This window comes from Aquarana catesbeiana, linkage group LG07 (genome assembly GCF_042186555.1).
Source record: "Aquarana catesbeiana isolate 2022-GZ linkage group LG07, ASM4218655v1, whole genome shotgun sequence".
Taxonomy (NCBI): domain Eukaryota; kingdom Metazoa; phylum Chordata; class Amphibia; order Anura; family Ranidae; genus Aquarana; species Aquarana catesbeiana.
Window position 1 is genome coordinate 139,190,706 of NC_133330.1, and position 16,432 is coordinate 139,207,137.

The following is a 16,432-nucleotide window of genomic DNA, read 5'->3' on the forward strand; positions in this document are numbered from 1 at the left end:
TCAGATCTATACTAGCGTCCCCAGCAGTTTAGGGTTCCCAAAAATGCAGTGTTAGCGGGATCAGCCCAGATACCTGCTAGCACCTGCGTTTTGCCCCTCCGCCCGGCCCAGCCCAGCCCAGCCCACCCAAGTGCAGTATCGATCGATCACTGTCACTTACAAAACACTAAACACATAACTGCAGCGTTCGCAGAGTCAGGCCTGATCCCTGCGATCGCTAACAGTTTTTTTGGTAGCGTTTTGGTGAACTGGCAAGCACCAGTGGCCTAGTACACCCCGGTCGTAGTCAAACCAGCACTGCAGTAACACTTGGTGATGTGGCGAGTCCCATAAGTGCAGTTCAAGCTGGTGAGGTGGCAAGCACAAGTAGTGTCCCGCTGCCACCAAGAAGAAGACAAACACAGGCCCGTCGTGCCCATAGTGCCCTTCCTGCTGCATTCGCCAATCCTAATTGGGAACCCACCACTTCTGCAGCGCCCGTACTTCCCCCATTCACATCCCCAACCAAATGCAGTCGGCTGCATGAGAGGCATTTTCTTTATGTCCTCCCGAGTACCCCTACCCAACGAACCCCCCCAAAAAAGATGTCGTGTCTGCAGCAAGCACGGATATAGGCGTGACACCCGCTATTATTGTCCCTCCTGTCCTGACAATCCTGGTCTTTGCATTGGTGAATGTTTTGAACGCTACCATTCACTAGTTGAGTATTAGCGTAGGGTACAGCATTGCACAGACTAGGCACACTTTCACAGGGTCTCCCAAGATGCCATCGCATTTTGAGAGACCCGAACCTGGAACCGGTTACAGTTATAAAAGTTAGTTACAAAAAAAAGTGTAAAAAAAAAAAAAATATATGAAATAAAAAAAAATAGTTGTCCTTTTATTGTTCTCTTTCTCTCTATTCTCTCTCTATTGTTCTGCTCTTTTTTACTGTATTCTATTCTGCAATGTTTTATTGTTATTATGTTTTACCATGTTTGCTTTTCAGGTATGCAATTTTTTATACTTTACCGTTTACTGTGTTTTACATAGTAGGTGAGGTTGAAAAAAGACACAAGTCCATCAAGTCCAACCTATGTGTGTGATTATGTGTCAGTATTTCATTACATATCCCTGTATGTTGCGGTCATTCAGGTGATTATCTAATAGTTTCTTGAAGCTTTCAATGCTCCCCGCTGAGACCACCGCCTGTGGAAGGGAATTCCACATCCTTGCCGCTCTTACAGTAAAGAACCCTCTACGTAGTTTAAGGTTAAACCTCTTTTCTTCTAATTGTAATGAATGGCCACGAGTCTTATTAAACTCTCTTCTGCGAAAAAGTTTTATCCCTATAGTGGGGTCACCAGTACAGTATTTGTAAATTGAAATCATATCCCCTCTCAAGCGTCTCTTCTCCAGAGAGAATAAGTTCAGTGCTCGCAACCTTTCTCATAACTAAGATCCTCCAGACCATTTATTAGCTTTGTTGCCCTTCTTTGTACTCGCTCCATTTCCAGTATATCCCTCCTGAGGACTGGTGCCCAGAACTGGACAGCATACTCCAGGTGCGGCCAGACCAGAGTCTTGTAGAGTGGGAGAATTATCGTTTTATCTCTGGAGTTGATCCCCCTTTTAATGCATGCCAATATTCTGTTTGCTTTATTAGCAGCAGCTTGGCATTGCATGCCATTGCTGAGCCTATCATCTACTAGGACCCCCAGGTCCTTTTCCATCCTAGATTCCCCCAGAGGTTCTCCCCCCAGTGTATAGATTGCATTCATATTTTTGCCACCCAAATGCATTATTTTACATTTTTCTACATTGAACCTCATTTGCCATGTAGTCGCCCACCCCATTAATTTGTTCAGGTCTTTTTGCAAGGTTTCCACATCCTGCAGAGAAGTTATTGCCCTGCTTAGCTTAGTATCGTCTGCAAATACAGAGATTGAACTGTTTATCCCATCCTCCAGGTCGTTTATAAACAAATTAAATAGGATTGGTCCCAGCACAGAACCCTGGGGAACCCCACTACCCACCCCTGACCATTCTGAGTACTCCCCATTTATCACCACCCTCTGAACACGCCCTTGTAGCCAGTTTTCAATCCATATACTCACCCTATGGTCCATGCCAACAGACCTTATTTTGTACAGTAAACGTTTATGGGGAACTGTGTCAAATGCTTTTGCAAAATCCAGATACACCACGTCTACGGGCCTTCCTTTATCTAGATGGCAACTCACCTCCTCATAGAAGGTTAATAGATTGGTTTGGCAAGAACGATTCTTCATGAATCCATGCTGATTACTGCTAATGATATCATTCTTATTACTAAAATCTTGTATATAGTCCCTTATCATCCCCTCCAAGAGTTTACATACTATTGATGTTAGGCTAACTGGTCTGTAATTCCCAGGGATGTTTTTTCGGCCCTTTTTAAATATTGGTGCTACATTGGCTTTTTTCCAATCAGCTGGTACCATTCCAGTCAATAGACTGTCTGTAAAAATTAGGAACAACGGTCTGGCAATCACCTGACTGAGTTCCCTAAGTACCCTCGGATGCAAGCCATCTGGTCCCGGTGATTTATTAATGTTAAGTTTCTCAAGTCTAATTTTAATTCCGTCCTCTGTTAACCATGTAGGTGCTTCCTGTGTTGTGTCATGAGGATAAACACTGCAGTTTTGGTTACTGAAGCCCCCCGATTCACTCGTGAATACTGAGGAGAAGAATAAATTCAATACCTTTGCCATCTCCCCATCCTTTGTAACCAGATGTCCTTCCTCATTCTTTATGGGGCCAATATGGTCTGTCCTCCCTTTTTTACTGTTTACATACTTAAAGAATTTCTTGGGATTTTTTTTTGCTCTCCTCCGCTATGTGTCTTTCATGATCTATCTTAGCCGTCCTAATTGCACCCTTACATTTCTTATTGCATTCTTTATAAAGTCTGGTATGCAATTTTTTATACTTTACTGTTTACTGTGTTTTATTGTCTTCAGGTACGCCATTCACGACTTTGAGTGGTTATACCAGAATGATGCCTGCAGGTTTAGGTATCATCTTGGTATCATTCTTTTCAGCCAGCGGTCGGCTTTCATGTAAAAGCAATCCTAGTGGCTAATTAGCCTCTAGACTGCTTTTACAAGCAGTGGGAGGGAATGCCCCCCCCACCATCTTCCGTGTTTTTCTCTGGCTCTCCTGTCTCAACAGGGAACCTGAGAATGCAGCCGGTAATTCAGCCAGCTGACCATAGAGCTGATCAGAGACCAGAGTGACTCCAAACATCTCTATGGCCTAAGAAACCGGAAGACTACAAGCATTTCATGACTTAGATTTCGCCGGATGTAAACAGCGCCATTGGGAAATTGGGAAAGCATTTTATCACACCAATCTTGGTGTGGTCAGATGCTTTGAGGGCAGAGGAGAGATCTAGGGTCTAATAGACCCCAATTTTTTCAAAAAAGTGTACCTGTCACTACCTATTGCTATCATAGGGGATATTTAAAAATAAATGAAAGGAATAGTTTAAAAATAAGATAAAAAAGCAAAAAAATAATAAAGAAAAAAAAAAAAAAGCACCCCTGTCCCCCACTGCTCTCGCGCAAAGGCGAACGCAAGCGTCGGTCTGGCGTCAAATGTAAACAGCAATTGCACCATGCATGTGAGGTGTCACCGCGAACGTCAGATCGAGGACAGTAATTTTAGCAGTAGACCTCCTCTGTAAATATAAAGTGGTAACCTGTAAAGGCTTTTAAAGGCTTTTAAAAATGTATTTAGTTTGTCGCCACTGCACGTTTGTGCAAAATTTTAAAGAATGTCATGTTTTGTATCCATGTACTCGGCCTAAGATCATCTTTTTTATTTAAATAAACATTTGGGCAATATAGTGTGTTTTAGTGCATTAAAATTTAAAAAAGTGTGTTTTTTCCCAAAAAAATGCATTTGAAAAATCGCTGCGCAAATACTGTGTGAAAAAAAAAAATGAAACACCCACCATTTTAATCTGTAGGGCATTTGCTTTAAAAAAAATATATAATGTTTGGGGGTTCAAAGTAATTTTCTTGCAAAAAAAAATAATTTTTTCATGTAAACAAAAAGTGTCAGAAAGGGCTTTGTCTTCAAGTGGTTAGAAGAGTGGGTGATGTGTGACATAAGCTTCTAAATGTTGTGCATAAAATGCCAGGACAGTTCAAAACCCCCCCAAATGACCCCATTTTGGAAAGTAGACACCCCAAGCTATTTGCTGAGAGTCATGTCGAGTCCATGGAATATTTTATATTGTGACACAAGTTGCGGGAAAGAGACAAATTTTTTTTTTTTTTTGCACAAAGTTGTCACTAAATGATATATTACTCAAACATGCCATGGGAATATGTGAAATTACACCCCAAAATACATTCTGTTGCTTCTCCTGAGTACGGGGATACCACATGTGTGAGACTTTTTGGGAGCCTAGCCGCGTACGGGACCCCGAAAACCAAGCACCACCTTCAGGCTTTCTAAGGGCGTACATTTTTGATTTCACTCTTCACTGCCTATCACAGTTTCGGAGGCCATAGAATGCCCAGGTGGCACAAAACCCCCCCAAATTACCCCATTTTGGAAAGTAGACACCCCAAGCTATTTGCTGAGAGGCATGTTGAGTCCATGGAATATTTTATATTTTGACACAAGTTGTGGGAAAGTTTTTTTTTGCACAAAGTTGTCATTTGGGGGGGGGGGGGGTTGTGCCACCTGGGTATTCCATGGCCTCCGAAACTGTGATAGGCAGTGAAGAGTGAAATAAAAAATTTACACCCTTAGAAATCCCGAAGGCAGTGATTGATTTTCGGGGCCCCGTACGCGGCTAGGCTCCCAAAAAGTCCCACATATGTGGTATCCCTGTACTCAGGAGAAGCAGCTGAATGTATTTTGGGGTGCAATTCCATATATGCCCATGGCCTGTGTGAGCAATATATCATTTAGTGACAACTTTTTGTAAATATTTTTTTTTTTGTCATTATTCAATCACTTGGGACAAAAAAAATAAATATTCAATGGGTTCAACATGCCTCTCAGCAATTTCCTTGGAGTGTCTACTTTCCAAAATGGGGTCATTTGGGGGGGGGGGGTTGTACTGCCCTGCCATTTTAGCACCTCAAGAAATGACATAGGCAGTCATAAACTAAAAGCTGTGTAAATTCCAGAAAATGTACCCTAGTTTGTAGACGCTATAACTTTTGCGCAAACCAATAAATATACGCTTATTGACTTTTTTTTTACCAAAGACATGTGGCCGAATACATTTTAGCCTAAATGTATGACTAAAATTGAGTTTATTGTATTTTTTTTATAACAAACAGTAGAAAATATAATTTTTTTTCTAAATTTTCGGTCTTTTTCCGTTTATAGCGCAAAAAATACAAATGGCAGAGGTGATCAAATACCATCAAAAGAAAGCTCTATTTGTGGGAAGAAAGGGATGCAAATTTTGTTTGGGTACAGCATTGCATGACCGCGCAATTAGCAGTTAAAGCGACGCAGTGCCAAATTGGAAAAAGTCCTCTGGTCCTTAGGCAGCATAATGGTCCGGGGCTGAAGTGGATAGATACACAGATGGCACCATACAGTGCAATCCAATGCACCTGTGAGTATGTACAATTGCACGTGACCATGGACACTGATCAACAGTCCAATGATGCATTAGAATCGTCAAGGGTCCCGCTAGCAGCAGACAACTTTGATATTGCTCGATGCTACAAGACTGAACCAGAACTTTACTATAACAAACCAAGTAGTTACATACTCAGAGACCAATCTGTTGGCCTTTCAGGAAATCAAACGAATGGTGACATAATCCCTCCTCGGGAAAATTTAAATCTGGCCTATAGCAGAAAGACTTACAGTAAATGAGAACAACCACACGACTATAGTGGATTTAACTGGATTTAACCAAGCACCCCCACCGTCTTACCAGCCACAGGAACGCCCTGTGTTTGTTCCCATAAAATGCCCACCTGAGGCAGCAGGAACCACAGATGTGACAAAATACTTGATACACCATGAAATGGTGAGCTCTGGTCTCCTGAAGTTTGATGACCGTCCAGAAAACGATTGGGTCTGGAAGTCATCTTTTCTAAGCAGCAACCAAGACTTAAATCTGACAGACAGGGAAAAGCTTGACCTGCTCTCCAGATGGCTCGGAGCAGAGTCCACTGAGCAAGCCAAAAGAATCAGGTCAGTACATGTTCATGATGCGACAGCAGGGCTTACAATGATATGGAAGAGAATGGAAGACTGCTATGGGTCACCTGAAGTAATTGAAGATGCATTTCTGTAGAAAACTGAAAATTATCCAAAAATAACAAACAAAGACAATCAGAAGCTGAGAGAGCTGGGTGACATACTTTTAGAGCTGGAGACGGCAAAGGCTGGTGGATACCTGCCAGGCCTCTCATATTTGGATACAGCACGTGGAGTCAAACCAGTAATCGAGACGCTTCTTTACAGCTTACAGGAAAGATGGATCACGCAAGCATCAAAATACAAGAAAGATCATCAGGTGGCATTTCCACCTTTCTCCTTAGTCAAATTCATTGTGAATCAAGCTAAAATATGTAATGACCCTAGATTCGCCTTTTTGAACATGGGGGCTCCAGTTCTGTAAAGACAGAGAAACAACCTTCAGTGCACAATAAAGAACGCAGAGCAACAGTGTCTGTACGGAAGACAGAAGTACCGAATTAGTTTGAGGCCAACCAGCATAAAAGCTCAGGAATGCGAATTGAGGACTCAGATAAGCAGTGTCCACTACATAACAAGCCTTATCCACTGAGAAAATGTCGCAGTTTCAGAAGCAAGACTATAAAAGGAGCGCAAATCTTATCTTAAGGACAAGTGCATTTGTTTCAGATGCTGTGGTTCAACTCAACATCTTGCTAAAGACTGTGTGAAAACAATTCGATGCAAAGAATGAAATAATGACAACTATCTGTCTGCTTTATACCCAAGACCAGCACCATGGAAAACAGAGAATCCTGTAACCCAAGAAGATCATGGTGGGGAGCAAAAAGAGAGTGCATTACCAGTAATAACCTCAAAGTGCACTGAGATCTGCACAAACACATTTAGCTCTAGATCATGCTCCAAGATATGTTTAGTCAAGGTGTATCCTGTTATGTTTAGTCAAGGCGTATCCTGCAGGCCTCAGAGAGAAGGCATTCAGAATGTATGCGGTCTTAGATGAACAAAGTAACAGATCTTTGGCAAGAACAGAGTTCTTTGACCTCTTCGGTGACAGAGGAAGTCCAACTCCGTATACTTTGAAGACATGTTCAGGAGTTGTGGAAACATCAGGGAGGAGAGCAAACAACTACATTATTGAGTCATTAGATGGGAAAATGCAGCTGACTCTGCCCACTCTCATAGAATGTGATATGATACAAGATGATAGATTAGAGATACCCACAATTGAAATTGCATGTCACTACCCTCATCTCATGCAAATATCAGACAAGATTACAGTACTGGACCCAGGTGCTGCAATTTTCCTTCTACTTGGAAGAGACATAATGAGAGTGCACAAGGTCAGAGAGCAATACAATGGGCCACACAATGCACCATTTGCACAACGTCTTGAACTTGGATGGTTCATCACTGGTGATGTATGTCTGGATGGAGCTCACAAACCGGCAAATGTGAATGTCTACAAGACAAACATGTTACAAAATGGCCTCACATCATGTCTTAGCCCCTGTGCCAACAAGATACAGATTAAAGAGAGACTATTCAACCCAATACAACAGCAGAAAGTTCAGAGTTACATGGAGGCTATCACCTCATCTGAAGAAACAGATGAGCTAGGATGCAAGGTGTTTGAAAGAACGCGAGATGATGACAAACCAGCACCGTCTGTTGAAGATAGCCTCTTCCTTGAGATCATGGACTGAGAAGTCTTTATGAGATGAGTCAAACAGCTGGGTAGCTCCTCTACCTTTCCGTTCACCCCGACGTCACCTTCCTAACAACAAAGGACAAGCAGTTAAGCGTCTCACCTCATTGTGATACACTTTAGACAGAAAGACAGATATGAAGGAACACTTCCATGATTTCATGCAGAAGATCTTCGACAGTGGTCAAGCTGAAAAAGCACCACCATTGGAAGAAAAACAAGAGTGTTGGTACTTACCAATATTTGGGGTTTACCATCCTCAGAAACCAGGACAGATACGAGTAGTATTTGATTCCAGTGCAAAGTATGAAGGCCTTTTCCTAAACAATGTCCTCCTCAGTGGACCTGACTTGAATAATACACTCCTCGGAGCCCTCATCAGATTCCGAAAAGAACGCGTTGCAGTAACAGCAGATGTACAACAAATGTTCTACTGTTTCCTTGTCCGCAAAGATCACAGAGACTACCAGAGGTTCCTGTGGTATGAAAACAATGACTTTAACAAAGATGTCACAGAATACAGGATGAAAGTATATGTTTTCGGGAACAGCCCCTCTCCAGCTGTAGCTATCTACAACCTGAGACGAGCAGCACAGGAAGGTGAAGAAGAGCACAGCACAGATGCCAAACAGTTTGTCATGAGAAATTTTTATGTGGCCGATGGACTCGCTTCTTTCTCCAGCAATGAAGAGGCTATCGACATCCTGAAAAGAACAAGAGAGATGTTAGCAGAATCCAACGTAAGGTTACACAAGATGGCATCCAACAGCAGCAAAGTCATGGAAGCGTTTCCCTCAGAGGATCGTGCAAAAGACCTCAAGGACGTGGATCTAGGAACAGATTCACTGCCCCTTCAAAGAAGTTTAGGGCTCAGTTGGGATCTGAAAACCAACAGCTTTACATTTAGAGTATACAGAGAAGAGAAGCCGTTCACGAGAAGAGGTGTCTTGTCCACGGTCAACAGCCTTTATGACCCCCTAGGATTTGTAGCCCCCATAACCATGCAAGGCAAGGCTCTTATGAGAGAAATTGCTACTGAACATGAACAAAGTGAATGGGATACGCCTCTACCTAAGGAGAAAGAAATGCAGTGGAAGTTGTGGAAGGACTCATTAATAGAGCTTGAACAACTTATCATCCAAAGGTCATATGTCCCTGTTTCTTTGTCTGCCACGAAGCAAAGAGAATTGTGTGAATTCTCAGATGCATCCACTATGGCTATAGCAGCTGTAGCCTACCTTAGAGTAATGGACTTTGAAGTCCAACTTTGAAAGTTATATTGGGTTTATCATGGGAAAGTCCAAACTAGCTCCACGTCCTGCTCACACTGTTCCACGTTTGGAGCTTTGTGCTGCTGTCTTAGCAGTGGAGATGGCAGTTATGAAAGTTTCTGAACTGGACATTGAAATTCGTGCAGTGAAGTTTTTGCATGGACAGCAAGATTGTGTTAGGATATATTCGCAATGCTTCGAGAAGATTCCACATGTACGTGTCAAACAGAGTGATACGCATCAGAAAGTCCACGCGCCCAGAACAGTGGCACTACATCAGTACAGATAAAAATCCAGCCGATCATGGGACTAGACCAGTTCGAGCGGCTGTCCTTAAGCACACTAACTGGTTCTCACGACCATCTTTTTTGACTAGATCAGAAATCGAAGAGACCACTCAGTTTGAGACATTTGAACTTGTAGAACCAGATAATGACAAAGAAGTACGTGCACAAGTAACAGCGTTTAGCACCATAACTACTAGAGGCAACCTTGGCGCACACAGGTTTGAAAGATTCTCCAGCTGGAAGTCACTCATTCGAGCTATAAGAAAGCTTATTCACTTAGTCAAATCCTTCTGTAGAGCTACAAACACTGACAAGTGTAAAAGCAATCATCTTATGCAAGCCAAAATCATCATTAGATGTGTTCAGCAAGAAGTTTTCAAAGAAGACATCAAGTGCCTTCTTAAAAGAGGAGAGATCTCCAAACACAGTCCGCTCAAAAAACTGAACCCGATATTTGATGAAGATGAAGTGATAAGAGTGAGGTTGTTCACGAGCAGTTGATATGACGGTCAAAGAGAAACATCCTTTCATAATGCCCAAGAATCATCACATTTCATTTCTGTTAGTAAGTCATGGCTATCATGAACGCTCGACCCTTAGTTACAGTGTCTACCGATCCAGAAATGCCGGCAGTCTTTACACCAAGCAATGGAAGCAAGTTCAGAGTCTTGCAGACATCTTCTGATGTTCCATCTTAGATGGAAACAAGAGTACCTGGTGACGCTCCAGTCACGCAGAAAATGGCAAGTTGACAAGCCTAACCTGCAAGCCGGAAATGTTGTCCTACTAAAAGATGCTCAGGTCCACAGAAACGAATGGCCAGTTGGACTCATTGTCGAGACTGTACCTAAGTGATGATAGTAAGGTTAAAAAAGGTCAAAGTTAGTCATGCGACAGGGCACCCCTAAGGTGTACTTTAGATCTATCTCTGAAATTGTTTTACTTCTTAAAAAGGAAACATAGTGGTATAATGTTCATTATGCCAGGTGGGGAGTGTTCTGATCATTATAAGGTATATATTTACTGATCTTACTGTTACGCCCACTTCCTGCCCAGCAGACATATCAGATATTCTTTCTACAGTGAAGGAAGCATTGTAAACTGAAAGGTAACCAGGAGATAAGGCCCACCCAAACCTGTAATTACCCCCTCCGCACTGATGGAAAACCCAAACCGAGCTGCCACTTAAATAATCAAGGTATATAAAACTGAAGCCACCCTTCAATGGTATAGGCGGATAGTGGCGCTAACTTAAATAGTAGAAAGACAGGGTCAGATCTCACCGTTCCTGTCACTATAGAGTGAATTGGAAGTGTGCTGACTCTCCAAAATAATGGAATATACAATGAAAATCACTCTTACAAACATAAACAGAAAATGTGACACTCAAGTGTAACTAATAATATCCCCAATAACAGGCTATAGTGTGATGACCATATGCTAAAATTCACCACGTGATAGTACAGAATAAATAATGACTACAAAATATATTCCTTAACAACAGTGAAATCCAAACGTGAAGTGTAAAATAAAATAAAATAAAACAAATCAAAAAGAAATATTTAAAAAATAAAAAAAAATGTATAAAAAAATATAAAACAGTCCACTGAAATAGTGATGATGAATGAGTGAGGAAATGCAAAAATAATGCAAAAAAAATCCAAGGAAAGATGCAGGTGTCCTCAAAGTCTTTCAACAGTGATTCACAAATGTCACCACACCTCAGTGACGTGATTCCACTCCCTTCTGAAGTTCAAACTCACCAGCTAATAAGGCCTCCCACTCTCGTGTTTGGCCATACAGAGCCTCCAACCCACTCTCATGGGGGTTAACATGCGACCCAGGTCTCCTCTGCTATACACTGGTTAATCTCCTCACAACCAAGAATTCATATATGGAATGAAAGAAATGCTCCAATAGTGTAATAACGTTAAAACACATCAATTTATTGACACTAAAACAGCGCCAGTGAACTCACATTTCAATAAAAGCAAATAGGCAAATCACTTCACAGCAGTTGGAAACATCACACGGCAAACTAGATGGTGAAACACAGCGAAATCACAACATACGGCCACGGCGGACCCAGGGAGTACAAGCAGCTGGAGAGCGTCTCACCCGCCTGCAACAGCCCGTCCCTCGGCCGATCCCTGCTCTGTCACCCGTTCCTCCTTCCTAAACTCCTTGTGTCAGATTGCCAGATAGCCAAGCCCCGACATGTTTCGTCAGATGGACTTATTCATGGGGTTGGCTATCTGGCAAGGCAATCACCAATTTATGCAGATTGACTGGGCGGGCGCAGATTGCTCTGCGCTCAACACTTCCTGTGTCCCTGTGACCGCGATAATCACAATCTCTCCTCCTAGAAAGTAGCTGCAACAGGATGTAGTGCTTTTTGAACGCTACTAACAAGGGATCTAAGGAATAATTCTCAATGTTCCCCTTCTATAAAATGAATTACAATGACTTATTAAAGTGCTTTGTGGCTAAAAAATTAATTAATACCCTGTGGCAAAATAAATAGTGTACATATAAATTCATAATTGTACTCAAACTAAATACAATAATAAGTGCTAGAAATGAATAAAGTGTGACATTACATCATTGTGCGCATCCAAACAAATAAGATAAATACCTACATAAATTTGATAGTGTAAATTTTTTAAATTAATATTTTCAAGAGAGATTTTTTCAACTCTTCTTGTGTGTATGTATAAAACCTCAGTAATAATAACAATTACTTATGAAACATAACAATATTCAAACATATCCAAGTAAATTAATACCTGCTGAGTGTAAATGAATGTATCCCAATATTTTAGTGTTTCAAATTATAAAGTACTCCGTGCTACAGAACTTAATTATATATTCAAACTCCAATAGTCATATTCGTGTGACTTTAGATCTTTGAGACACAATTGCCAAACATATAAAAAAATCATATATACAAAAAATATATATATATAAATGTTTATAATCTTTTACATATCCTTTATATATATTGTGCACTCTCATATCTCATATTTATCCTCAATTTCTTTACACCATATATGCATATATGTATTCACCATCCATTCAGGAAATAAACTGGTTAACTAAATGCATGAACTTAAAACTACATGCATCTATCCCAAAAGTTAGTATCCAACTGTAATGCTGGTAGTATATGTTCTCTAATGCCCCGTACACACGGTCTGATTTTCCAATGGAAAATGTCCGATCGGAGCGTGTTGTCGGAAATTCCGACCGTGTGTGGGCTCCATCGGACATTTTCCATCGTATTTTCCGACACACAAAGTTGGAGAGCAGGAGATAAAATTTTCCGACAACAAAATCCGATCGCATCAATTCCGACCGTGTGTGGCCTGTTCCGACGCACAAAGTGCCACGCATGCTCAGAAGGAATTCCAAGACAGAACAGCTCGTTCTGGTAAACTTAGCGTTCCGCAATGGATACAGCACTTTCGTCACGCTGCAGTGTTAAAAATGGTTTAATACAGCGCACTCTCTTCTTCTTTATAATGTGACAAGAATTAAGTAGTTTTGCTGCTCATATTCACACACACTTCTCACAAAGTTTTATTTTTGTTTTTTTATTGGGATTCCCTGAATATATTGTTATTAGTTGTCACATCTGACAGAATTTTTTTTTTTATTTAATTTTTTTGGGGATTTTAAGCCTTTTTTTTTTTTTAATGTTTGAATTTTTTCAAAGGCTGATCTTTGTTCAATGTTATTTTTATTTTTACTCCAGAATATTTTTGTGTGTGTTTTGTGTGTCAAGTTACCCCAACAACATTGATATCTTTTATTATTTAATCAGGAGATTGTTGTTGGTGTCCCTTGTTCATTTCACATTGTATATTTGAAATATACCTGAATCCTCACAAACCAACTGTCCTTTTTTGAAGTAAAACACATAGGAGAGTATAATTCAAAACAAAAATCCTTTATTAAGGGATCAGAACCAAACAAAGAGGAAGGCAACACTGGATCAACATGAGAAATTAGCGAAGCCTTTGACCCCCAGGGCAGACATCAATTCTTGAACATCAAAATTGGTGGCCTGAGGAGTCCATATGTAAGGGAGGGCAGTCTGGTCCAGAATTCGCAGAGATCCAGATAGCAGCAGATGACATCTGTGTCCCCAGGCTGTGGTACCACAAGAGGCTGCATTTTTTGGCCGACCAGACTGGATCCAGGGTCCTCACTTTCTGGTCTTCCTTTCACGCTTCCTTCCCGGCTGTGGCTGTGCAGTTGGAGATGTGGCAGGAGGAGGAGTAGGACCTGGAGGAGGACTGGGAGGACCTGGAGGAGAGGGAGGACGAGGAGGAGGACCTGCAGGAGGACCTGCAGGAGGAGGAGGAGGACCATCGCAAAGGTGTGTCTGAGCTGTCATTTGGCCCCTCATATCTTTGTTAAGAGCCTTCAATATGATCGCCTAACACATGACTTGTTGGCCCTCCTCCATCCTCTGCATTTTATATGCAATGACGGCAGCAATGTCCTCCTCCACGGTCTGTCGTGCTCCCAGGACCTCTGTAGCCCTCCAAAAGAGTCCTCTGGTAGCCTCCTCTAGGGCACTCCTCCTACTGCCACTTTCTCTTTTCAGGGGGGGTGGAGGGACCTGCAGATCAGCCAGCCGGCTCGGCCCGGCCACCTCCTGGCTGAGACTTCCCTGTGTATGAAAAAAGGACATGGTTGTAATGTTTTGCATCATCAATCACAATCAGAAATTACTACTCCCAACTAACATCTAGTTAACATCATTGATTGGACAAGCAGAAATATTTAGAGGAATGTTATACCTGGCTCAATCTGGGCTCCTCCACATGTTGCCTGGAAGGCCCAGGTTGGGCGTCAGAAGCCTCAGCCGGGGGGGAAGGAAGCGTGGAAGGAAGACTGGAGAGGGATGGCCTGGGTTCAGTCTGGCCTGCCAGAAAATGCAGCCTGTCGTAGTACAACATCCTGGGGACATAGATGTCATCTGCTGCTCCGGATCTCTGTGAATCCAGGACTTTCTTGCGCTCCCTTAGATATGTACTCCTCAGGCCACCAATTAATATCTTTAAATAGGTGATGTCTGCCGTGGGGATCACCTGCTTCACAGTTTCCAACAATTGCACCAGTGCTGCCTTCCTCTTTGCTTGGTTCTTGAAATGGGGGTGTTTAATCTCCCACAGACAGGGCAGCTCCCTTAACATATCTAGGAATACTGACATGAAGTCATTATCTTTCATTAGCATATCCATGTTCATTGCAAGACACAACACAAGACAAAGCCTAATGTCAGACAAAACTCTCCTAATCTTGTTACAATATAGGCCTCAATGTAGAAGCAGTATAGGCACAAGTTTGTCTCTTACCTTCGTTCCTACGATCGGCGCGTCCAATGCTCCTTCCTCCGCTCACAGATCGTACGTAATACGCACGCGTGTTACGCTTTATACACACTGCGCATGCGTGTAACTCTGCCTGCCCTTGACGTTCTTTCTAGTCTATTCCCCGCCCCTTTTCGTTCGGCGCAGTGGGGGAAGAGCACATGGCGGAGTCTCAGCAGGTGCGTGCTAATTGCAGGAACGAGGAGGAGGAGGAGAAAAGCCCGGATCCGGACACGTCCCGATCCAGAAGGAGACGTTTTAAGGCCACAAATATGTCCTTTGGGGAGATGTTGGAGATGGTCGTCATCATGAAGAAGTCCGACTATGACGGAAAGTATGGGCCTTACCCCAACCCTAATATCAGAAAGGCCAAGATCATGGTGAAAGTGATCAAAAGTCTGCAGAAGAATTTTGGGGTACGACGATCGAAAGATCAGCTCAGGAAGCGGTGGTCGGACCTGAAATTGAGAGAGCCAGAGCAGTACCGAAAGATCCGGAGAGTGCTGCAAAAAAGTAAGTAGTTGTGCTGTGTTCCGATTCTTTCTGTCTTTATTGCGTTTGTGCTGCTCCATATGCTTTTATTAATTGTAACGTTTAAAAGGGCAACTTTAATGTTACATAGTTACATATAGTTACATAGTAGGTGAGGTTGAAAAAAGACACACGTCCATCAAGTCCAACCTATGTGTGTGATTATGTGTCAGTATTACCTTACATATTCCTGTATGTTGCGGTCATTCAGGTGATTATCTAATAGTTTCTTGAAGCTATCAATGCTCCCCGCTGAGACCACTGCCTGTGGAAGGGAATTCCACATCCTTGCCGCTCTTACAGTAAAGAACCCTCTACGTAGTTTAAGGTTAAACCTCTTTTCTTCTAATTGTAATGAGTGGCCCCGAGTCTTATTAAACTCTCTTCTGCGAAAAAGTTTTATCCCTATTGTGGGGTCACCAGTACAGTATTTGTAAATTGAAATCATATCCCCTCTCAAGCGTCTCTTCTCCAGAGAGAATAAGTTCAACGCTCGCAACCTTTCCTCATAACTAAGATCCTCCAGACCCTTTATTAGCTTTGTTGCCCTTCTTTGTACTCGCTCCATTTCCAGTACATCCTTCCTGAGGACATGTTCATGGGCCCATTATTCGTTCGTATCAAACATTTTTCTTTCGGCCTCTAAAACACCATTGTTTAGGCCATATGCATTTTCCCACATTTTTTTTGGGCCTACTTGGATGCCAAATAGTTGTTTGTGTAGATGGGTTTGTTACTAGAATGAAATGCCAACTAGATTGTGTGTAAGTAGAGGACACTGAGCAGCTGTTTTCACAACTTGACACTGGAGCAGTAGTGTGGGTCACAAGAACACCATTTTTATTAGGGGGCCACACAGGTGCTCCAGTGTATACTATAGGGGGGTCTCCATCTGTGAAGCTTGTACTAAACAGGTAAAGTATTGCAGCTTGACAAAGGGCATTAAAAAAAAGACATCTTGGAACTCGGCTAAAATAGACAATTGTACCCCACTTCCAAGCAATGTTTCCTATTTATAGTTCTGCCATCAAATATCTGTGTGCTAATTAT